The sequence below is a fragment of the Mustela erminea genome, chromosome 5, assembly GCF_009829155.1.
Source record: "Mustela erminea isolate mMusErm1 chromosome 5, mMusErm1.Pri, whole genome shotgun sequence".
Taxonomy (NCBI): Eukaryota; Metazoa; Chordata; class Mammalia; order Carnivora; family Mustelidae; genus Mustela; species Mustela erminea.
Window position 1 is genome coordinate 72272990 of NC_045618.1, and position 24604 is coordinate 72297593.

The window sequence follows — 24604 nt, forward strand, 5'->3', positions numbered from 1 at the left end:
ATAGTTGGCCAGGCGTCACAGAAACATGCAAATTTATGTATGCTAAAGTATAATCAGCTAACTAATCAGTACAATCCATAATTATAAAGGACAAACAAAATCAAAACCAGAAAAGGAACTGATTTTCTTGTTTTGAAAAAAAAAGAGGACTTGAGAAAAAGGAAGACATTCCTGGGATGTAAAGACAGGGAAGAGAGAGGAGAAGAGAGGTCCTTAGAACTTGTATCATTTGCCAGAAAGTTAAACCTCCGATTCCTGGTGAACCAAAGCACGTGAGGAGATCTTGGTTTTTTTTGTTGTTGTTCTTTTTAAGATTTTATCTATTTATTTGACAGAGAGAGACACAGCTGAGGGGGAACACAGCAGGAGGAGTGAGAAGGGGAGAAGCAGGCTTCCCACCGAGCAGGGAGCCCAGAGCTGGGGCCAAAAGCAGATGCTTGACAACTGAGCCACCCAGGCGCCACGAGGAGATCTTAGGAGATCTTGTTTTTAACCACAGGGACACCTGTGCTTGTAGTTCAGGATTTGTGATGTTAGCTTATCAGACTAACTTCATAACACACCTCAGGGCTCGGAGGATTTTTCTGAATCAAGGTGTGGGTGTTAAAATGGACTCTGTTTCTCAATCTGTAAAGTGGGAATAGTTATATTTATAAAATCCACCCCACAGCATTGTCGGGATTGAAGAGACAGTTTCTGTTGAACTGTTTTGGAAAGAAATAATGTGGCACCAATTTAAAATGATAGTTTTTTCCCCCCTATTCCAGTCGTCTGAGCAAATTCTGCTTGAGCCTGTCACTTTAAACCTTAGGCCACTCACCCCAGTATTATCCAGTTGTGTTAACGTATCATAGAGGGGGGTGCCTGGGTGGTTTAGATGGTTAAGCCTCTAGCTTTGGCTCAGGTTGAGATCTCAGGGTCCTGGGATCAAGCCCCATGTGGGGCTCTCTGCTAAGTGAGGAGTCTGCTTCTTTCTCTCTCTTCCTCTATACTCTCCCCCTCTCTCTCACTCCAGTAAATAAAAAATTAAATCTTAAAAAATATATATCATAGAGGAGTCTTCTTTTCTCCCTGGCAAAAAGAGGTTTGTTAGTTCACAGGGGTTACAACCTCAAGTTCTCCGGGGCCCAACCACGTCACACAATCCCGTGGAGCTGGCTGACAGGACGTGAGCGTTCAGAAGTGGGGAGGACTGGGTCAGCAGAGACAGCATGTCCTACCTGTTGGCCTTCATGACACAAAACCTGTCTAGGCAAGTGGGTCAGTTTTGCCTCCTCTAGATTAGAGGATGTCTAAATTCCCTTTGAGCTCCCAAACCCTGTGACTGATTATTTTGAAATTTCACATCTGGCATGGGAACTCGCTTGGAGCTCCTTTTCCAGTATTTATTAACCTGCATGCCTCTTGCTGGTCTCCTATCATTGCAAAATCATCAGACTTCACGTAGCCAAGCAGTTACTACTTGAATTGAAAAGTTCACATAACATTTTTCATGTATTTGCTGAACTTTGCCCCAAGGCTCAAATTCTCTGGTCTCTCTTAAAGGACCAAACTACTGATTACAAAATGACAAGGTATGGATTATTTTTCATGTGACCTTTTCACATCACAATGTAGACAGGCCCGGTTCACCTCTCCCAAGGTTGCACCTGATTTCTGCTTTCTCTCCCTTGAATATTCCAGAGCTCTCTTACCTCATCCGATTACAAAACTATCTGAGCCCTCTGTCCTGCTTCATCTCTTCAACCTCTTCACCCCACCGTGTGCCCCCATACACCTTCATCCCCTTTCCACGCCCCGTTTCCTCCAGACACATACCTCCTAAGTCTGTCCCACGGGGCCAGAAGCATTCTCTGCCATGAAGACCAAATGAGGGTCTGGGTCTGGAGACAGCAGTGAGGACCCGAAGGGGTTGCTGCTTCTGGCATAAATAAGCAGAGGGAGGAGTCTGTGGGAGGAGTAGCCAAGAGGGAAGTCCTTAAAGGGGGGATGCCTGAGGACTGGTTTGCTGAAGGAGGGGGCCCTTGGACTGTCCCAACCTGGCCGACCCCAAATAACTTTGTTGTTAAGGCCGGTTCCTGATACTGTGGTCTGATTCATTCAATCTGGAGTAAAGCATTTGGGGCTGTTTATTATTGTGATCATGATAATGATGTTGAATCAGGGTGATATTTGGCGCACAAGAACTCAGAACTCCAAATTTCTAGAGCTAGTGAGTGGCCCACCAGGCTCTGGTGTGCTATATTGCTGGCAGCTGATCCCAAAGAAAGGCAGCAGTGAGGTCAGGTGTCCTCAAGTTCAGAGTCCTGGGCTGAGAAGAGCACCTGTAAGATTGCAGCTGTAGCTAGTGAGGTTTCTGTTCCTGAGGTAGGTGTATTTACATGTTCCTTTAGGTCCACTACAGACAGGCTCCTTTGGCTCTTGTTACAGCTTGCTGCTTTGCGCCCCCTGGAATCCCTCTCTATTGTTGTTTCTAAGGCCTTCCCTGCTTGGCCCCTGCCAGCATCTCCACCTTATCCTCTACCATGTGACCCTTTTCCACTATGGTCCAGCTATACTGTGTTTTCAATGTAACATATCCTTTAAAAAAGCCAAACAAATTCCACCCCAGGACATTTGCACTGATTATATCTGCTACTGGAACACTCATCCCACTATTACTGTTCTTCCCTTATATAAATATCTGGCTCCCCATTATCCATGAGTCAGCTCACTGATAAGAGCCTTTCTAAGGGTGTTAGTGGAGGAGGTGGGGGATGTGTGTGGGGGGTGCCTGGATAGCTTAGTCCACTGGGTATCTGTCTGCCTTCAGCTTTGTTTCCAGGTCCTGGAAACTAAGCCCGCATTCATTCGGCTTCCTGCGCAACAGGGAGTCTGCTTCTCTCATTCCTTGACCTCCCCATTGCTCATTCTCTTTCCCTCTCTCAAATAAATAAATAAAATCTAAAAAAAAAAAAAAAAAAAGAGTCTTCCTAAGGGATAACCCTGACTTCCCCCTCAATCACCAGAACACTGTTTTGTCTTCTTCATAACTATTAGCAGTACCTGAAATTATTGAGTTTATTTGTTTACTTGGGTATTTCTCCAGTTCCCTCCCCTCACTAAATTCTAAGTGTCCCAAGGCAAAGTTGAGCCTGTATTGCTCATAACATTACCCCACCTCCAAGATTAACACTTTACGCACAATGGGTGCTTACTGTATGTGCATGGACTAAATAAATGGGATACAGTTCAATCATTGACTATGTATTATTGTGTAGCTGACATGTGCCAGGCACTGTGCTGAATGTGGGCAATATGACAAACAAGACAGGCAAAGCCTCCCCTAAGGAGGCTTCCTGTCTAGAAGGGAAGACAGTCCTTAAAGTCACATTCACTTGATTGAAAATGCATCTTAAAAGAATAAACACATAAAAAAATTGTTTGTTGTTTTTCACAGTTTGGCTATAAATGTGCATTTCAGAAATGTTGGTGGGGGAGATAAACTGTCAGTCACAGAGCCCAGAGTTCTCAAGACTCCAAGCCACGTTTATAAATTGATAAAATGATTTATTCCTAGAAACTTGATGGGATCCCTTGGAGCAAATGACCCATTTCTAGTTCTCAGACTAATTTTTTTGCTGAGGAGTTTAATCAAGACTGCCCTGTGGCACTAGCATATTTATCACGCTCAGTGAGTTTAATTCGAGAATGACCTTTGAATCCATGTTTCAACATCAAAGAATTCAGATTCTGGGGGTGTCCTAGGACTCTCAGTGTCCTTTGGAGCTTGAAAAAGAGATCTGGCATAAGTCAGGGATTGCAACAGGCCAACAGGGCTTCCTCAAAAGTTTCAGAAGGGAAGTTGGGACCAGGTCACTTGCTGGTGAATATCACAAATCACACCATAGTAGTTTGGTTGGAACCCTCCTGTTTCCCTTCGGCCAAGTCTCTACTTGGTTTATTTCTTTCACTTGCTAGGCCCCTGAAGGCATCCAGACATCGGGTTGCATATACTAACAATTTTAGGATTCCTGGGCATTTTCGGACAAACAAATTCTGATTTGGAGAAACTCAAATGCTAAAATGCTGGTGATTTGGTACCGAATCCAAACATCTCTAATACAAAGAGGTCCAAGACACAAGGATGATAAATCTCAAATTCTAAAGATTCATGAAATAAAACTTTTTCAACACGTTCTTTCGAATTTCCTCAGCAGGAACACATTTTATCCTTCGGTGGTTGTTTAGTTACTATGACTGCCTAAAAACCACCCTGAAATGGTTAAAAAATAACCATTTTTTAATGCTCATGGATTCTGGGCATCGGGAATTCTGACTGTGCAGAGAGGGGGCAGCTTGTCTCCGCTCTGTGATTCCAGGTTTGCCCTTGGGAAGAAGAGGGGAGTGAGTCAATGGTTAAAGGCTGGAATCCCATAGAGACATCTTCACTCACAGGTCTGGCGGACGATGTGGGTAACTGACTAGGCACACATGCATGTGATCTCTCAGTGTGGTCTCTCTGCACACGTTCATCTAGACGTCCTTCCAGCAAGGTAGCCGGATTCCACAAATGAGGGTCACAAGAGAGCAACACAAAAGAAGAGAGCAAGGGTGCACAACATCTTTATAATCTGGCTCAAGGGGTCATTGTAAGAAGAGTATGTGGGATGGAATTATTCAGGCATCTTCAGAAAATGCAATCTGCCACAGGGATAGAGTTGACTTCCAAAAATAGCTGAAGTGCTTAGGTGTCATGTTTGTTGAAAAACGTAAATGAGGGGCCCCCGGCTAGCTCAGTCAGTAGACCATGAGACTCTTGATTTCAGGACTGTGAGGTCAAGCTCCATGTTGGGCCTGGAGCCTACTTTAAAAAATAAAAAAGTAAATAAGGGGTGCCTGGGTGGCCCAATTGCTTAAGCCTCTGCCTTAGGCGCCAGGGTCCTGGGATCCAGCCCTGCACTGAGCTTCTCGCTCAGCAGGAGCTTGCTTCTCTCTCTCTCTTTCTGCCTGCAGTTCCCCTGCTTGTTCTCTGTCTCTCTCTGTCAAATAAAATCTTTAAAAAAAAATGTAAATGAGTGAAGCTGTTTTAGATTCAAAAGATGAGGAGTAAATAATAAGAACATTAAATAATAAGGACACTTCCTTCTGTGGCTCTCATCCAGTCCAGAATTCGATTTCAACAGACCTCTCGTGGAGCTCTTAAAACAACCAGCATCATTCCCCCGAATTACCATGACGGATCTGATTAGGCATTGCATTAAGTAAATCATCTCCTAGGGGTGTATTCAAAGAACTGACATGCAGGCAGGTAAATTCCTGCCTTTGGGTTTATTAGGGAACAGATAACCTCATCATCTTACATCTCATTTAGTCATCACCAAAAGCTACACTTTGCTTTGGGTCTGTATAAATTCTGAGGTGCTAGCAACAATCAGCGGATCCCAAATGTGCTCCCCCAAATGTCTTCTAAAGCTAGGTTCTAAGCATTAGCTTTTGGAGGTGAGAACTCTTCCTCCTGAAGATTAATAATTAATAATCCCTGTAAGTATTAGAGGGTGTCTACAAAGGAAACCTGGTTGATATTGTTTAGCCAAGTGACAGGAAGATTCCCTTTTCAAGGAGATCCTATTAATATCCCTTGGAACAAGCATCCTATGGGAAGTACTGCCTGTGGTCTTGCCGCTAAAAATATTTGGGAATAGGGTGGCTGGGTGGCTCAGTCATTAAGTGTCTGCCTTTGGCTCAGATCATGATACCAGGGTCCTGGAATCGAGCCCCACATCAGGCTCCCTCCTCAGTGGAAAGCCTGCTTCTCCTTTCCTGATCCCCCTGCTTGTGTTCCCCTCTTTCTCTGTGTCTCTGTCAAATAAATAAATAAAATCTTTTTTTTTTTAATGTTTGGGAATAGCAACAAAAAAGGGACTGTTGATTTGCCATTGCATGCCCAGTGTTCATGTCTAACTTCTGATTGAATTGGTGCCCCAGGATCTGATGAACCAAGGAGGATGGAGGACACCAAGGGCCACTTGATAAAGACTCATTCATAGAACGCAGTGGTATGGCGCAGGCTCCAGGGCCACTTTCACAAAGGTCCAATGCAATCTGGGGTACAGACTAAAAGAACCACAGAGCTGGAAGAAGTCCTAGAGATCATCCACTTTAACACCTTTATCTTAAAGATGGAAAGTTAGGTCTACTTCTACTGGAACAACTTCCCCAAGAAACACTTGTCAGTGTCAGACCAGAGCTGGAAGCCAAATGTACTTTCCTAGAGCTGTTTTTGCAAGTATAAAAAGCACATCTATATGATCTCAGAGTAAGTCTGGATCCTGCACCTCCTAGAGGCAAAAATTTGGAGTCAAGCCTTGGGATACCCTGCCATTTATTAGCTGTCTAATTTTAGGCATCTTACTAACTCCCCTTCTCCACGCATGTTATCTCCTCTGTCAAGTGAATGATACTGTTCCTGACTGCCTTATCAGGGGAGTTGTGAGGGTCAAGAAAGGTCAGGTACTACGGGAGGCTTACACAAATGTCTGTGGTGTTTGGTTTGCTTGCTCTCTGCTGGGATGCAGTTCTCTGCGTTCCTAGAAGTGTGACTCTGGACTCCTCAGTAATCTGATTGGTTTGGGATGTTGATAGACTCACCCAAGCAGTTAGTCATTTAAACTAGCTGCTCTCTTTTTTTTACCTCTTTGCAAATGACACAACATTGCCCACAAAATTGAGGGCAAAACCTGGAAGCACATTTCCAAAGAGCCTGAGAAATAAAGCCCAAGTAAGATACCACTGATGTCTCCCTCTCTGCTTGAGGAGCCAGAGGCTCTAATGTTCATCTTGAAAAATTCTGGACATAGGGAGGCCAGTTAGACAGGCCTTTTGCTAATCTAATAAGGCTCAGGCAAGAGTAAAAATAGAGGCCCATACACTCTATGTCCCTTAGCCCTATAGTATGCTCGCTTTGTGGAGAAGGGCACAGCCAGAAGAGGACAAGGACATGTGCCCTTCATGCCTGGGTCTAATGGACACTGAGGTTATTAGAAGTCTCTCACAAAAATTCAGTGAAGGGTGACGAGGTTGTGACCAAAGGAATGAAAAGGAGACAGCAACTGGGAAGGTCACATAGGGAAGTTTCTGTGGTATTTAGAAACTACTGAGATAGGGGAGAACAAAAAAGAAAGGAGGCAACAGAAGATAAGAAATTTTTCACTCCTGGGTTATTGGTGGGGCCAGGAGGGAAACTTCTGACATAGTTAATCTCAGATTTCTGTTAGCGTGTATGATTTTTCATGACGGAGCAACACTCTCAGATATTTTCAGACAGAATTGTCACCTATTCTTATGTGTGCAGAATAGTGCAGGTACTGAAGCATTTGCTCTAAGCATCACATATAAGAACATATTTGCTTAGGGGCGCCTGGGTGGCTCAGTGGTTTGGGCTGCTGCCTTTGGCTCGGGGCATGATCTCAGGGTCCTGGGATCGAGCCCCGCATCGGGCTCCCTGCTCCGCAGGAAGCCTGCTTCCCTCTCTCTCTCTCTCTCTCTCTGCCTGCCTCTCTGCCTACTTGTGATCTCTGTCTGTCAAATAAATAAATAAAATATTAAAAAAAAAAAGAAAAAAAGAACATATTTGCTTAGAAATGTTAATAGTAATATCTTCTAGCAACATAGCTTAGAAAAATGTGTAATACCTTTTCGAATATTATGTTATCTCAAGTCATGCAAATAGATGTCATTCTGTAACCTTTAAGGTGGAGAATTTGGTCAGCAGCAAAATAGAGCTATTAAAAATGTTTTATTATTAATTTTTATTTTTATTTTTATTTTTTTTTATTTATTAATTTGACAGAGAGAAATCACAAGTAGATGGAGAGGCAGCCAGAGAGAGAGAGAGAGAGGGAAGCAGGCTCCCCGCTGAGCAGAGAGCCCGACGCGGGACTTGATCCCAGGACCCTGAGATCATGACCTGAGCCGAAGGCAGTGGCTTAACCCACTGAGCCACCCAGGCGCCCCTATCATTAATTTTTAAAATACACTTCTGGAGTGGAATGGGGTGGGATTTTACTAAGCCTGAGACCTCAAAAGTCCGAGACATGAATTTTCCTATTACAAATCACTCCAGCTGATTCATAGATAGAAATATAGAGATGGAATATAATTATTCTAATTGGAATATGGCCATGACACCAGCCAGCCAATATTCCAGTCATAAAAACAATGGTTACTTTTTCGTCTCATTGCTTTTTATGAGACATTGCAATAATGGTTTGTGCCAAATAACTCTGACAATGTAATTGAATTCTAGAGTTACTATTCTAAACTTGTAATATAAGAAACATTTGTAATATAAGAATGTGTCTTTCTTCAAAGGTAATCCATCAGAAGTTTGATTGAAAGATAACAATATTTACTCTTATGAAAGTTCCTATTGATAAATAATAAATTATAGAATTCCCACAGTGTTGTTCTTCCTAAAAAAGAGTGAATAGTAAATGGTAAATTTTTTAAATGGCCAACTATTTCTTAATATTGATAACTATGCAGGGAAACCATGTAGACTTAAGTGTATCTTGGGTTGCAGGCCCTTAGAGCATTTGCAAATACCCTGGTAATCCAGTGTGCCCCAAATCAGAGCCTGAGGAACAGGGAGCAGGACACGATGTAACTGGGAGGTGACTGGGTCCTCATCACCAGCACCAGCCCACCAAGCACATTTGACAAACCCCAGGTCTCAAATGGGGATGAGGGAGGTGAAGACTCGGATAGAGGTGAAGGTGGGGGCTCGATCTCTAAGAAGATCTATCAGGGGCGCCTGGGGGCCTCAGTAGGTTTGGTGTCTGCCTTTGGCTCAGGTCATGATCCCAGCATCCTGGGATCAAGCCCCATGTCTGCCTCCTTGCTCAGTGGGGAGCCTGCTTCTCCCTCTCCCTCTGGGCTCTGCCTACTTATTGCTCTCTTTCTCTCTCTGTCAAATAAATAAAATCTTAAAAAAAAAAAAAAGATATATCAGAATAGGTTCTTGCTCTTCAGAGAGCACTGAGAAGCAAGGGGGTAGAAGGCTTTGCTAAGCAAGTCTCCCTGAAACACCACTGAAATCTTAGGGACCCAATCAATCACATGCTTTCTCCCCTTTCATTTGGAATCAATTGAGAAATACACATGCAAAACTAATGGGAACAAAACCACGTTTTTAAATTAATGGTAAAGCTGAACTAGACAACCCCACTACTACCCAGGTTCATGTAGGAATTCAGCTCTACCTGTAGGTAGGAAAAGCTGTTCTGCAGAGCATACTTGACCTATCTCTACAGGGAAGGGAGTTTCCACCCTTATTACCTATCAGACTCAGGGAGGAGGCCTAGAGAGACATCAGCCTCCAGAAAGTAGGCCTGCACCCCCATCCAGATCCACTTGCTTCATAGGAACAAAATCAGAGAGATGGCACAGCAGGTCTGAGCCAGAGAGATCGAGCAAGCAATGTGACCTTTACTCTTCTCCCCGGTCATATCAGTCACTCCTCCCCAAAAGGCAGAGCTGGGAGTGCTTTCTCACTTTCCTAGAGAGGACAAAGTCTGGGCAGAAGTTACTATTCTAGGGGTCAATGATGGAACATGAGAAGAAGGAGAGAAGTGTTCTCCCAGCTCTCATGAGATTCAGCCTGATCCCAGCAGAAGAACATTCTAGAACAGTTGGGTCCTGGAAGTTAGATTTTTACATGAACCCAAGTTTTAATCAGGGCATAGCTAGGTAACATTCACTCCCTGTGGCTCCTGGCTGGGGAGGCAGGGGAGGCAGATGGAAGTTGCAGTTAAGCATTTGCAACTGAAACGCTGAGATCAGTCCTGAAAAGGAGCCAAGGACTGCCTTCTGAGAACCCTGTGGTCTTATTCAGAGGGAAGAAAATAATGTATACTTATTCTTATTTGGAGCTGCTCTGAGGAAAGAAGGGTGTCTCCCTTCTGCATTCTGGGGCTGTCAGGGAAAGAAAAGTCTGGAGTGGGTGTGAGGGGCGGGAAGGGGACCCTAGATATGTGTACATGAGTAAGGTTGAGTTTTGGCAGAAGTCTGAAAATTAGGTTGATCTCAGATATCCTCATTCTGCTTTTAATTTGACCAAAGCCCTCCTGCATGATTTCCTTGTCTTCCAGATGACCTTTCCTTCCACCTGAACTCATCAAGCAAGCATTCCTTCATTCTTTCAGCACAGCTCGAAGGTAGATGGTGGGAGGAAAATTAATTTATTAAAATCATTAACAGTGAAGTGTAAGTCTCAGCCCTCCTTAGCCATCTTGGATGTATTTGTGTTTTGAAAGGAAAGACTGGTTTTCAGGTATAAATATCTCAGTGGTTTAAATTTCAGGCAGAATTCTGAAGCTATTTGCCTGGAAATCAGGGATAGAATTGTTCCCAGCACCGAGTGGACAATACAGCCTTCTGTGAAAATGTAGCATGAGTAAGGACCAGGCACAGATTCAGCGGAGGTCAAGAAGGATAAAGACAAATGGCCATTGGTTGGCATCAATGAGGTCACTGGTAGCAGGAAGAAATTGGGGAGCAGCGGTAGCAGTGATGATGGACAGTGATACAGGTAGCATGAATCCAGCCAGTAGTGTCTAGAACAAAACATTTACTTCTCTGAACACCTGCCCTGATAAGTAGACTTTGCTTTTTCTAAGCAAACCACAAGTATTTCTTTTCTAACCCCCCAGTCTTGAACAAAGGAAATGCCAACGTATTCCTTTTCTAACTCTGGGACTTGTGCTTGGTGGTGAGGTCTGCCCTGGGTCAGTGCCCTGGATGTGTCCTATTCACACCCTAAGCATAAGTCCTTATGTTCAGCCAAAGAGGCACCTGATTGACCTCATATCCTTCACACTTCTCTCCTTGCCTCAGACACTGTTCTCCCTGCCACCCCTCCACGCCTGCTTGCGCCCCTTCTGAATTCCGCTCATCCCTCAGAGCTGGCTCGGGTTTTCAGACACTTCCTTCTCTGAATATGCTTCCCAGAGTACCAGGATCCCTTCCCCTTCCTGAATTTCAAGTCTTCTATGAATAGTCATAATGGCAATAATTACAGTAATAATAATGATGTCCTACATTTGAATCCTAGGAATTTTTTTTTTAAGATTTTATTTATTTATTTGACAGAGAGAGATCACAAGTAGGCAGAGAGGCAGGCAGAGAGAGAGGAGAGGAAGCAGGTTCCCTGCCAAGCAGAGAGCCTGATGCAGGACTCGATCCCAGGACCCTGAGATCATGACCTGAGCCGAAGGCAGAAGCTTAACTCAGTGAGCCACCCAGGTGCCCCATGAATCCTCGGAATTTTTTTAAGTGCTGACATATTCTGTATTACATGGGTCCATGACAGAATCATTTAACAGATAATAAGGGATTAATATTACTCCTAATTATTCCTACCTAAAACCAAAATAAAACAAAAACCAATAAAGAAATTGAGGTCCAGGGAGAGTAATTCTTCTTTCAAGGCCACATATCCCAAGATGTATTGTTATCTGCCATTCTGGTCTCTCTAATTTAAGTTACAATTTCTGATTAAATGTTATCTTGCATGGTTTTCAAATTGTTTCCTGTTGCTTGCCTCAGCTCTATAATGAGATTATACATTTCTTCAGGACAGGAAAAATCTCTTGTGCATTTTGATAATTCTTCAACACCCAGAATTATATTGAACACACAATTTTGGCTTAGAAAATGCTGCATTGATGACATGGAGGGTCACATGTTTATATTTCTGCACATTCTGTGACTGTGGATATTTGAGTTTGCTGGAAGGTGTCATGGCCCTGTGATTCCATTTGACCTTATTTTGGGTGTTAGAGATCCTGGGGCATACATACTGAGAAGGAGCCTTCTACTATTATCAGTACTCGTGGCTACCATTACTGATCTAAAGGACTTTAAGGTTGGTGTCAAGATGGGAAAGAATGAAATATCTCTGTTAAATGTGTCGCCTCCATAGCCCCTGCAATATTAATCTGGAAACATATGCCCTGCCTCCATCTGCTTTGAAATTCCTTGCCTCGCTCTCTCTCATCAATAGTGACATCTGACCTGTGCCCGCTTTAGTGGGAAGAGGGAAAGCACCTGACCCTCTGACTGACACAGTGATAATTCTGGCAAAAAGAAAGAGCTGAGAGGGTTAGCAATTGTGCAGGCGACTTTGGCCATGTGGGAGGGAAAGTGGGGAGGCATGCATGCTGTCTCTCTCTGCCAGGGCTTTGCAGAAGCAGGATGGTCCGTGGGTTACTCTCTGGCTCAGTGACTGCCCTCTGAGGGAGAGGAAAGAGAAGAGACCTGCACAAGCTCCAAACCAGAGTCCTGCCAGGTGAAACAACGAAAGATCATTGTATTGATAGGGACAATTTGGGGTTCAGTTCAAGGATGTCATGTCCCAGCAGGGATGGATCCATTGGTTAATGTATCCACTGGCTTGTTGCCATGTAGATTATGTCTCACAGTTAGGGTATGTAATCTCAAAATACAAGGACATCATGAAAATTTGCTTAAATGTACATCTGTAAATAGAGTGGAGCACTGCGGTTTCAACACTTGAAGCAAATCCTACCAACTATTGATCATTGCATAAAAGATTCATTTGAGCCAGTATTCAAGTTTGAGTATGTACCAATGCCAGTAAGACTACTGAGGCGAAAAACATCAACATATGCCTCCTGGTTTCTGAGTCAATCTTGTGTATCACTTTCAATAAACATGTAACACCTACTTCATCTCTCAATGATAATATCAAATGTTCCAGGGAACCTGGCCTTCTTCAGAGGGAAATCAATCAAACTATGACAATACGGGGATTAATCATCTGCCTTTGGGTCATGCCTCAGGTCATGATCTTGGGGTCCTGGGATGGAGCCCTGCATCAGGCTCCATGCCAGGTGGGGAGCCTGCATTTCCCTCCTCCTCTGCTGCTCCCCCTGCTTGTATTCTCTCTCTCTCTGTGAAATAGATACATAAATAAAATCTTAAAACAACAACAACAACTATGACAATATGGGATGCCTGGGTGGCTCAGTCAGTTAAGTGTCTGCCGTCAGCTCAGGTCCTGATCCCAGAGTCCTAGGATTGAGCACCATGGTGGGCTCCCTGCTTGGTGAGAAGTCTGCTTCTCCCTCTCCCTCTGCCCCTCCCTCCTGCTCTTATTTTCTCTCTCTCTTTCCCTCTTTCTCAAATAAATAAATAAAATCTTTAGAAAAAAAAACTATGACAATATAATAGATATCTTGAAACAGAAATAAGAACAAGAGAAAATTTTAAAAAGTATTTATTATGCTAAGTATTATTTCCTTTCCCAGAATTTTGACCCTCTGATTTATCAGCCAAGAGAAGTCTTAGAATAGGCTATGAAATAAAAACAAAGAATAGTTTCAAAATTCTGAATAAGGAAACATTTATTTTGCACATATTAAAGTATAAAAATCATATTAGAGAGCCAAGACTAGCAACAGGAAATAATTAAAAAACAATGCAAGGTAATATTTAATCAGAGGCCAAACTTAAAAATCAAGAGACCAAAATGGCAGATACGATGCATGGATGGGGGTATGTAGTTGGAGGTTAACTCGTGATTGAAAGTAAAATAGCAACTATTCATGTTATGATAATTATATGCCAGGCACTGTTTAAATGATTTGAATATATTAACTGATTCAATTCTCATAACCTACCAATGAGATAAGGTTTTGTTGAACTCATTTTACAGATGAGAAAACTGTGGCACAGATCAGTTAGGTAATTTTATGTTATACCTGAAGTAAAGCTTCAGGCGTGAAGTGAAATACAAATATGCAGTCCCTGGTCTTCGTTTCATGATAAGCCACATCCAGAACATCCCATCTTCCTGTCTCCCAGGCTATAACGGACAGAAGCTATCAGCAGCGGACTCATTAACCATCTCGTGTAGGCAAAACCCCAGCTTGTTTGTAGGTCCACAGCCTATTTGCACGCCCACCGCTGCTTCCTCAGAAACCCAGGTTGCATAAGAGGCTTTAATTTGTGCCATGGAGACATGACCCACCACCCCAGGTGCACATCTGCTCGAAGACAGCCATCTGAAGGCTGGCCAGTGACCTATGACAACCTATGACTGGCCTTACCTGAGACCTCTGGCCAGCACTGTGGTGACTGGACCAGTCAGACATTCTCCCTTTGAGACTTTAAATTGTGAGGCAGAGAGGGGATGCTGAATGAGTGAACTGGTGTTGAATGAGACAGAGAAACGGAGAAAAAAGCAAAGAGGAATCATGAGGTGGTAAAAAACAGGAGAAAGCAGGAACTGTGAGGTGGATGGGGAAAGTAGGGGGGGTCAGTCCACTGGGGGTGGGAGAGAGAGAACAAGTGATGGCAGGCTCTGGGGACCTGTCACAAACTTGGCCACGGAGGAGGGCTTCAGTTGAGCCCTGAGATGATACTGGATTATGAGAGCCACATTTGAAATGTCATGAGTGACATTTTCGTGAAACCAGGAATGCAGTTACAGAGCTGGTTCCTAGTCCCCTTCAGGTTTCCATGTAGTCTTATAATCTAATTCCATTCATGGAGGTATTTTGATTATTTTCTTGCATTTTGCAACCTGAAAGAATCCCACTAATCCAGGGGTTCATAATCCCAGACTTTTCTTTGTTCCCTCTCCTTCCATAGGCCATTACCAAATCCTGTCAAATTTGTTCTCTGACCCCTCTCTCCATACCTACCTCTTGACTGGAGCACCTTAAGTCTCCTACCCACATGGCTGCAGGGGCCTCCTGGCACAGCCTGCTTAAAAAATTCAGAAACATAATTTTCTAATTTGTTTAAATATGGTTCTGATGAAGAATTTCAATGGGATTTGCACTTGTTTGTTAAAAAAAAAAAAAAAAACAAAGCAAAACCAAAAAACCCCAACCCTGTAAATCAGCCCCTTCTGATTAGTATGCTATCACCACTGATTGAAATCAGAGAACGTGGAAATTTCCTAGCTGAATTTCAATAAAAATGCTTGCATAATGAGTGTGTAGGATTGAAGAAATAATAATTATCGTGATTTATAAGCACACTTCTTCCTCAGTCTGCTTTACTTTGGTGAGGAATCTTTTTTTTTTTTTTTTTAAGATTTTATTTATTTATTTGACAGAGAGAGACCCAACAAGAGAGGGAGCACAAGCAGGGGGAGAGGGAGAGGGAGAAGCAGGCCCCCTGCTGAGCAGGGAGCCCCAGGATGTGGGGCTCAAACCCAGGACCCTGGGATCACGACCTGAGCCACAGCAGATGCTTAAGGACAGAGCCACCAGGTGCCCCTGAGGTATCTTTTTTATTTTTTTAAATTAAAAATTTTTTTTTAATTTTTAAAAGATTTTATTAATTTATTTATTTGACAGAGAGAGAGAGAGATCACAAGTGGGCAGAGCGGCAGAGAGAGGAAATAGAGGAGGAAGCAGGCTCCCCGCTGAGCAGAGAGCCTGGGATCACGACTGGAGCCAAAGGTAGAGGCCCAACCCACTGAGCCACCCAGGCACACCACCCCCCCCCCCCGCCCCAGGTATCTTTTATAAGCCACGACAGCCACTAAAACCAGAGATCAAAATATACCCATCTTGTGTAAGTCCAGCTTATCGCTCACATAAATTTTTTAAATTATTGTTTTTAAGAACAAATATTAAGAACGATTTTTAAGGCATATTTAACTCATCTAGATCAATGCTATCTGGCTCATCAAAAATTCCTTTTGAGTATATGGTTTATAATGTACGAATATTACATACAGGTGTACAAGCTCAAACAATACTAATGGATGATGTGTGTGATGAAAAATCCCGGAACCCCTGTCCTGCGGGATAGAATATTAGGTTTTGAGGGTTCTCCCGCCGCCATCCTCCCCTGCCTTACCTCCAGCCATTCTCAGCCATCGCTCCTCCCCTGCCAGCCAGCTGGCCATTTCTGGAAGCTGGCACTTCTCCAAGCTGTAAGCCCAGCTGCCCTTGCATCAGGTCACCTCTGATAACATACCTTTATCCTCCTCGCACGAAGACAACTGGCTAAATCGTATTCTTTTAAGGAAACTCAAGGTTCCTAACCTTTAATTCCCTCCCCCTAACAGTGAGGCAGACTCTAACGTATACCAGTAGCCACCATTTCAGTCACGTCTGCTCTGTCTCATGTCAAACTACGATGTCGATGCTAATACTCTCATTTTACGCTAACAGCATCTGTCTAGATGGATCCACATGTCATTAGCCTAGCGGCTCATTATTCTTCACAACTTCCCCTTGCACAACTGTAGTGCAGTTTTCCTGCCGTCCATGGGTGGTAGGCTTTGCCAGTGGCCCTTTGGTATCCCCTCAGCCAGTCCTGCTTCCAACCCTTGGCATCTGCAGGTCTGCCTACTGCATGCCCTTTGCTCCTGCCGGGTGCAGGCAAGAATGTGGAGGAATAATGCCTCCTGGGAGCAGCACCCCATTCTGAAGGGACGGGCGGATACCCCGGCTCTCCTGCCCTTTGGCCTCCTCCGTCTGACACTGGCCCCAGGGTTCCTCAGTGGGATGAAGCTTCAGTGGCTCATGGTGGTGAATTGCTTGACAATGCACCTTTTCTGGCCTCCTTTCCTTTCTGTCTCACTTCCCTACAAATATTTCCTGGGATCACCTCTCAAATCAACTTTCATTTAATAAGACTTACTTTGGGGGAACCCTAGAGAAGACAAGATCATTTTGAAATTCTCTTATTGCAGGCTTAAGGATGGCAAATTCAGTTTGGTTGATCTGAAAACATCTTCATTGCATTCTTATTCTTGGGAAATGGTTTTGATGGATCCACAGGCCTGGGCTGTCAGCTGTTTTGTCTCGGACTTTGAAAGTGCTATTCTGTGGTCTCCTGTCATTCTAAGTATTATTCCTTTGTAGGTGATCTGCCCTTTCTCTCTGAGAAAAGATTTTTTCTTCATCTCTGGTGTCCTGCAGATTTCACTATGATGTGACTAGGTTTAGATATTTAAGAAATTACTTTTCTTGGCATAGATTGCTTTTACTGTATCTTTAAATTCTTGTCTTCCACCATTCTGGAAAAATCCTCAGCAATGATCTCTTTAAATATTGCCTCTCTTGCATTTTCTCAGACCTCCCCTTTTGAGACTCTAATTAGGCATATGCTAAACATTTTCCTCTTTTCTGTCTTATCTTTGCTCCCTGCACTACATTCTGGTTAATTTCTGACGCTCTTGCTTTCAGTTAGCCAATTTTTGCTTCAGTTGTTTCTAATCTGCTATTTAATCTCTTTATTGAGTTTTTAAAAATTCTGTACTTATATTTTTTATTTTAAAAGTTCTATGTGTTTCTTTTTCCACTCAGCCCCATCATTTTTTATTGTTTTTCCACCTATTTTTGTGATTCCAACATTTATTTATTTACCATGAAGGATAGTTGGAAGAAAGGCAGGCAGAGTCGAGGGCCCCTGCCTTAAGGGGAAACCACCCTAAAAGGATTTTACACCCACCCTAGAAGGACCCCTCCACAGGTTCCCACATGACAGGCAGATAACAACCTAACTGGATGCCAGGTGAGGGAGGGTGAGTCAGATTAAAATAGCCCTCCCTCCACAAGCCCATTACAAACTCCTAGACATGGAAACTTTGGTGGCAACCCCGTCAGAGTCCCTCCCGTTTTGGGAGCTTTGTATCTATCACTCAATAAACTTTGTACTTTCTGCTTTGTACTGTCGCTTTTTATCACTCGATAAACTTTGCTTTGCTGCCCACCACTCTTCATCTGGTCTACCTCTTCGCTCTTCAGAACCGCGTGACCAAGAAGGAAAAGAAATCCTACAGCCCTTAGATGTTTCCTATATTACTATTTTATAGCCTTTATTTGGTAATTCTAGTATTTAAAGTTTGGAGGGTCCTCATTCTTCGTAGGGGTGACTTACGAGGAAGGTTTTTGCTGATTCCCACTCATGGTGCCTTTTTTCCTTATTGATCTTTTTGGTAATCAGTGAATATTTGATCTTAACCTATAGGAACCCTCAGGGTCTAAACTGAAGTTGCTTTTTTAGAGGAAACTTTCATTTTTATCTGCAGGCAGGGGCCACTGCCTTCAGGGACCATTTGGCCCCTTCCAGGATCCTTGGCTTAATCTAGAGTTTAAGGTTCACTTTTGTGACACAAGATGTAGGCTCTGTTATGGGCGGAATTGTCTCCCCCAAATTCACGTGATGAAATCCCAATCCCCAGTGCCTCAGATCGAACCCATAACCATATTTAGAGATAAGCTCATTAAAGAAGTGATAGCTTTAAAATTAGGCAGAAGCCCTAATCCAATCAGGATCAGTCCTTCATCCAATAGGACTGGATCCCTTCCAAGGGAGGCAAGAGCACAGAGATGAACATGTGAAGAGGCAGTGCGATGGTGACAGTCCTCAGGCCAAGGAGAGTGGCCTCAGAGGGATCCAGCCCTGTTGGTGCCTTGATCTTGGAATTTTAGACTTCAGAATTGTGAAAAAATGAAATTCTGTTGTTTTAGCCAGCCAGTGTGTGGTATTTCATGATGGCGGCCTAGTGGACTAATAGAAGCTCCCTAGTGCAGTTCATTAGGATTTGCCCTCAGGGTAACTGCAACTTGCCTCCTGTGTGCTGATTATTCATCACCCTGGTTTCAACACTCGCATTTTAATCTCTGTCCCTGGGAAATGTCCCTCACTTCCTACAAGCTCACTGATGCAAAGAAAATATGTTTCATTGTAGATCTAGCTGTTTTGTGGGGGCATCTAGGCAGGGCCTCTGGTCAGCCAGGCTGTTAGGAATGCTACATATTCTACCGCTTCCTTAAGTACCACTTTAACTCTTCTTTTATGACACTGTCCTGAGTGACCTTCTCCTGTGGCAATCCTTTCCCTCCTTAAGACCTTAGCATTATATAGATGTCATTTACTGCCACTCAGTAATTCATTTAGAATTAGTCACCGACTATTTCCTTGAAAACAGAGGTCAAATCCTACACTTCTCACACAGCTCACAAGGCACCCCAAAGCACCGTAGGCCCACATTTCATGTTTATGAAATGAGTGTATATAAAATGAAAAACAAAGGACCAAAACTCTTTTAGCTGCCCATACTACACCAAACAGACCGCATGAACCACGGAGTTGAGTGCGACTAGGAAGTGACCCAGATGTGCTTTAGCTACCAAACCCTCACGTCTGAGGCCAGATTCATAGACAGCCTTTGAGGAGTGAGTGAAAAGACCTTCCATTATTGGTCAGAAAACACCGCCGAAGGAAACGAAAACTGAAGTGAATCAGATCAGCCATTCTAATGTACTTTGCAAACCCTGCTCTTCCTGAGAAACAGCAAAAATAATAGAAACTAAATTTATCTGGCAATGCCTCACACCAGAAAGGAAAATACAGTCACCTGTTGTGACTCATGCAGCCTGTTTGGCAATGATTTCCAGATTCCTCTTCCAAGTAAGAAGCAAGACGGAAGATCTAAGATTGTTTAGTTAAGTCTGTGTAGCTACAGATATTAGACTGCAACCACATGGAGGCACTTACAATATGGGGATTTAATCTGAAAATAAATTCTGATCTCTAAAGATTGTATTTATTTATTTTTGTGAGAGAGACAGGGCATGTGCATGCACACAAGGGTGGAGGAGTAGTATGGGCAGGGGTAGAGGGAGAAGGATGCCAGGACTCTGGGATCATGACCTGAGGCAAAGGCAGCTGCTTAACCAGATGAGCACCCAGCTGCCCTGAATTCTGATTTTTAAATTTACTGAGATTTCAGGTTTCTTCTATTGATTGTGCCATGTTGTGTGTGGGGGGGGGTGGCTCCGTCAAAAGAGTGTGTGACTCTTGATCTTGGGGTCGTGAATTTGAGCCCCATGTTGGGTGTAGGGGTTACAAAAAAATAAATTAAAAAATTTCCATGTCATATATTAATAAAAGGGATTAAGCAGAAAATAAAGATTTAATAGCTATATAACCATATGCTCCAAAATCCTTTGCTATTCTAAAGTTTGATTTTTATTATTTTCTTACAGTAATCTCTACACCCAACATGGGGCTCAAACTCACAACCCTGAGATCAAGAGTCACACTCTCTTCCAAATGAGCCCACCAGGCTCCCCTAAGTCTTGATTTTTAAAAAGCTAAGAAAGATGCAAAGGTAGAAGAGGGAGGTGGAGCTGGGAAGGAGAATTGGGCGTGGGATGGAGGGACGTGCATGGCTGAGAGGAGTAAGGAACCAAGGCCACCTTTTGGGGTGACTCAGGAATCTGGATGTGGGTCTCTTCCCTTCCAGTTCTGAGGTGCTCCTGGAGAGGTTCAAAGCAGGCACCTGGAGTCTGGGACAAGAGAGTCAGCTGTAAAGTGTATGTTACACGTCCTGTCTTTAACTGGGGGCGTTCTGTGTTAGTGATACGGGACTGGCCACTTCTTCCTTAGCTATGACCCGAGAGAATAATGCTAGGAGCGAGCTGATTCTTAGGTCAGTGCAAACCCCCAAAAAACTGGACTAAATTTGATGTAGATTCTTCAGTGGACTCCATTTTCTGAAAGGCCATGACATTAAAAGATGATGTAGCCTTGTAATCAGAATTTTGATGGTCTCTACAGACTTGTCTTCCTATTGTGTGTGTGTGTGTGTGTGTGTGTGTGTGATTGTGTGTATTTGAAACAAACTCACAGGCTGCTTACATTTACCTTCCTTTCTCTTAAGGGAAGGGACAATTGTCCACAAACAGGTCCAGACTAGTTGCTTTCTAGCCCAGCACTCACATAGCCGGTGATATGGAGGGATATCTATTTACTTAAGTGATATGTCTGTATCCCTCTTTTGTTAATAAATCGATATCCCTTTATACTCATTTCATGAAAAAAAAAAAAAAAAAAACGCAATCCCCGAATTTCCTACAAATCTTTTTGTGTCGCACACATATTTCAACATCTGTCTTCACCTCATGAAAACACGACAATTTCCTGTTGACTTGATTTGTCTCATACACGTGCTATTAGATCTTATGACTAACGCACGCCACCTTCTGAAGAGGACCTAAATAACCTACCTGTAATTCTAGTTCTTTTGTAATAGACCCACAACTGGTTTCTCTTCCTGGTCTAGTTAAGGCAGGTGATGTGAGGTAATTTTTCTATCCCCTTCCCCATGGGGGTGGGGGAGGTAGTGGGGTGAGCTGCCTGTCCCCACAATGCACGTCTGTGTCAGAAACAAAAAGAAATATGATATCCAAAGGGTTTCTGGGGAACCGTAATAAATAGTTTTCACTTATTACAGCTTTTATAGTCCAATCCTCCAAGGTGCATAAAACCAGCACATTGAGGTAGGGCAAATGAGTCTAAGCGTTGGAGCTCAGCTTTCTTGTCTCATAGAACGCCCCTGAGAATACCTGAACCTCTGTGTAAGCCAACACCAAGGTTAAAAATACCTCTCTCTGCTCTGGCTGAGGGAGAGTGGGGCTTCACCTTGAAGACTAGCAGTTAAGGCCACAGCCACTGCTGCCTGACTTGGGCATTCTGCTTCTGGAAAACTGCTTAAACACAAGGGTGGCCCACCACACACTTTCCCTAGAAGCATAGTGGGGACAGTCTTGAGCTGTCATAGAAATTTCAGAAGAATTGAGAAAGGCTTTCTCCTGGGCAAAAATACATTCCCTATTCTAACAAAGAGCCACCTAAAATTCTCTCTCTGGTGGATGCCTATAGACAAGTGAACAAGTAGACAAGTAGACAAGTGAAAATGCAAATCCTCCCAAGAATGGTAATATACATCAATGTGTGAAACAAACAGCAGCAACAAAAACCTTGTAGTTGTTGAAAAAGTCCTATGTGCAGGGCACCTGGGTGGCTCAGTGGGTTAAGCCTCTGCCTTCAGCTCAGGTCATGATCCTAGGGTCCTGGAATGGAGCCCCACGTCAAGCTCTCTGCTCAGTGGGGAGCCTGCTTCCCCCTTTCTCTCTCTCTGCTGGCCTCTTTGCCTGCTTGTGATTTCTCTCTCTGTCAAATAAATAAATAAAATCTTAAAAAAAAAAAAAAAAGAAAGTCCTACATGCATATGCTTTAAAAAAAAAAAAAAAAAAAAAAAAAGCTCTGATGGTACACAAGGCTATACATTAAAATTAGTTTTCTTCCCAACCCATAGCTTCAGTCTCTCTGCAGTCATACTCATCAGAGTCAGGCAGATGACAGATGGGTGTCCCTCTAGAGCGGTTCCCTTTGTTTCTTACCTAGAGTTGTGGCTCCTCCTCTCCCTACAATCCCCTTTTTTTCTTTTTTTTTTTTTTTTTGCTTCCTTGCTTTCGATAGATTGATTTAATCTGAGGGTTACTTAGCACTTGGAGCATTTCCTTCCCAGCTGCTGCTCCATAGTCCATGATCCTAACAACAGGCCAAAGCTAACCTGTCTGAAGGATGATCCTGAGGCTGGGGCGCCTGGTGGGCTCAGCTAGACTAGCATGTGATTCTTGACCCCAGGGTCATGAGGTCAAGCACCACACCCGGCAAAGAGATTTCTTAAATAAAAACTTGGCGCCTGGGTGGCTCAGTGGGTTAAGCCGCTGCCTTCGGCTCAGGTCATGATCTCAGGGTCCTAGGACTGAGTCCCGCATCGGGCTCTCTGCTCAGCAGGGAGCCTGCTTCCCTCTCTCTCTCTCTCTGCCTACTTGTGATCTCTGTCTGTCAAATAAATAAATAAAATCTTAAAAAAAAAAAAATTTACCAAAAAACTTGGGAGGGGGTGGGGAAGATGATCCAGAGGTTCTGCATTTCCTTGAACAGAAGAAATAGCTGAGATCACTTTAAAGGGGCTTCTCTGAGTAGGTCACAGGTTCATAGAACAAATTCCTTATTCCACAAAACATGGTAAAATATTTAGGATTTGGGGTCAAGTTTTAAAATTAGTGGCTCTTATAAACTTTGACAACGAGGTAAAACTTCAAAAGTCCCATCTTCTTCTACTTCTTCTTCTACTACTGGATTCTCTGTTGCTACTCTTGATTTGTCAGTTATGGAGTTAGGGCAGAGGGAAGGACCAGGCAGAACAGGTAGTTTGACTGAGATCAGAACCAGCAGTGGGGGGCAGCTAGCGCTGTGCTTCAGAAAGTGGAAACAGGCAGATCTTGCTCCCAAGGAAAAAAACAGGTGTTTCCTTAAATATCCTAATTTCTTTTATGGGGATTTCTTTTTTTTAATTTTAATTTTATTTTTGTTTTATGGGGATTTCTTCCAGGCCATGTCAGGGCTCCTGTTTGTGACTTATGAGATTCCAAAGGTAGACTTGTAAGTAGACTCGGGTCCATGTAACAAGTAAGTAGGTTTTGGGTTTCATAAGACTAAGATACATGTGTTCAATCAGTTGATATGTGGGCTCTATTCTATGCCATTGTCATTTATGTCCTTCAGCCTTTCTGTGAGACGCTTTCTCCATTTTATAAAATACACTAAGAATTCTGGCACTTTAAAAATGTTTAACCCAAATCTCTATTTTAGATCTAATATGCAGGTTACAGGAAACTTAAGGAACAGAGAAACTAGCTAAGCTCTATCCACAGGACGCCATCACCAGGAGGCTGGTATTCTACTAATCAGCCCATCCTAGTCCCCAAAGAGCCAGTAGCAGGAGAAAAGGGAATGTTGCAGATGAAGAGACAATCAAGACTTAAAAAAAAAAAAAAAAAAAGGTGTGATGTGTGCTCCTGAAACTAGAGCCTAGTTTCTTTCTCTCTTTATTTTTAAAAAAGATTTTGAAGTAATCTGTACACCCAACGTGCCCCTTGAACTCAAACCCCAAGACCAAAAGTCACATGCTCTACTGACTGAGCCAGCCAGGAAACCCTGGGATCCACTTTCGACGAACAACTATAAAGGACGTTACTGACAATTTGAGAAATTCTAACTGGGAATTGTATATTCAGGCATGTAATTAGGTAATTTAACTTTGGTTCAATGAGAAAACGTTATTTTGACTGTAAAAAAAGTTCCTATTTTAAAAAGAGGGTACCCTGAAGTTAAGCAAATTGTGTTGTGCTCCCCGCCCGCCGAAACTTTGAGTTCTTAAGATATAAGATGAAGGCTGTCAGGTCAGGGTAGGGTGCAAGGCTGTGCTACATTTTTATTTTCCTTCTGGTTAAAACCAAGTGTCATCCTGGACAACAGTGTGTGTGTTGGGAGAGTGGGGGGGTGGGGGCGGGTAGGTGTGTGGGGAGGAAATTTCAGCAAATGGAAATGTTTACAGCCATGCAGGTCTTTCTGAGTTGCTTCTTTGTGGGCAGTGAGTTCTTGTATGAAGTTTTGCTCCGTCAGCTGAGCGGTGCCTGTTATGTAAAGCTCCGGGTTCCTGCATCACAGTATTTAAGCCTTCTTACCCACATCCTGTCACATTCAGCCGCAGATGTGGGAAGAAGCTCCAAGCAGCACGAAAGGCCTACCCTGATATACTGTGGGTCAAGATGAACTGCAAGGACTCTGGGTTAGGAGGGAAGGCAGAGGTAAAGCCGGTGGGTCCCTGGGCTGGCTGGTTTGGATTGGCCCTATGGCTCGCACACTCATATAGCTGCCTGCAGTGGTCCCCCCTCGCTGCCCCGCTCCCCCCCCCCCCCGACCTGGGCCT

General features: G+C 43.4%; 1 long non-coding RNA gene across 1 annotated transcript in view; it reads right to left on the reverse strand.

The window, feature by feature from the left end:
* Window positions 1-24604, reverse strand: part of LOC116591089 — a 29369-nt gene that overhangs the window by 3395 nt on the left and 1370 nt on the right. Inside the window, exon 3 of the long non-coding RNA XR_004285837.1 lies at window positions 1819-1921. This is a non-coding gene — a long non-coding RNA (uncharacterized LOC116591089). The remainder of the gene's footprint in view (window positions 1-1818; window positions 1922-24604) is intronic.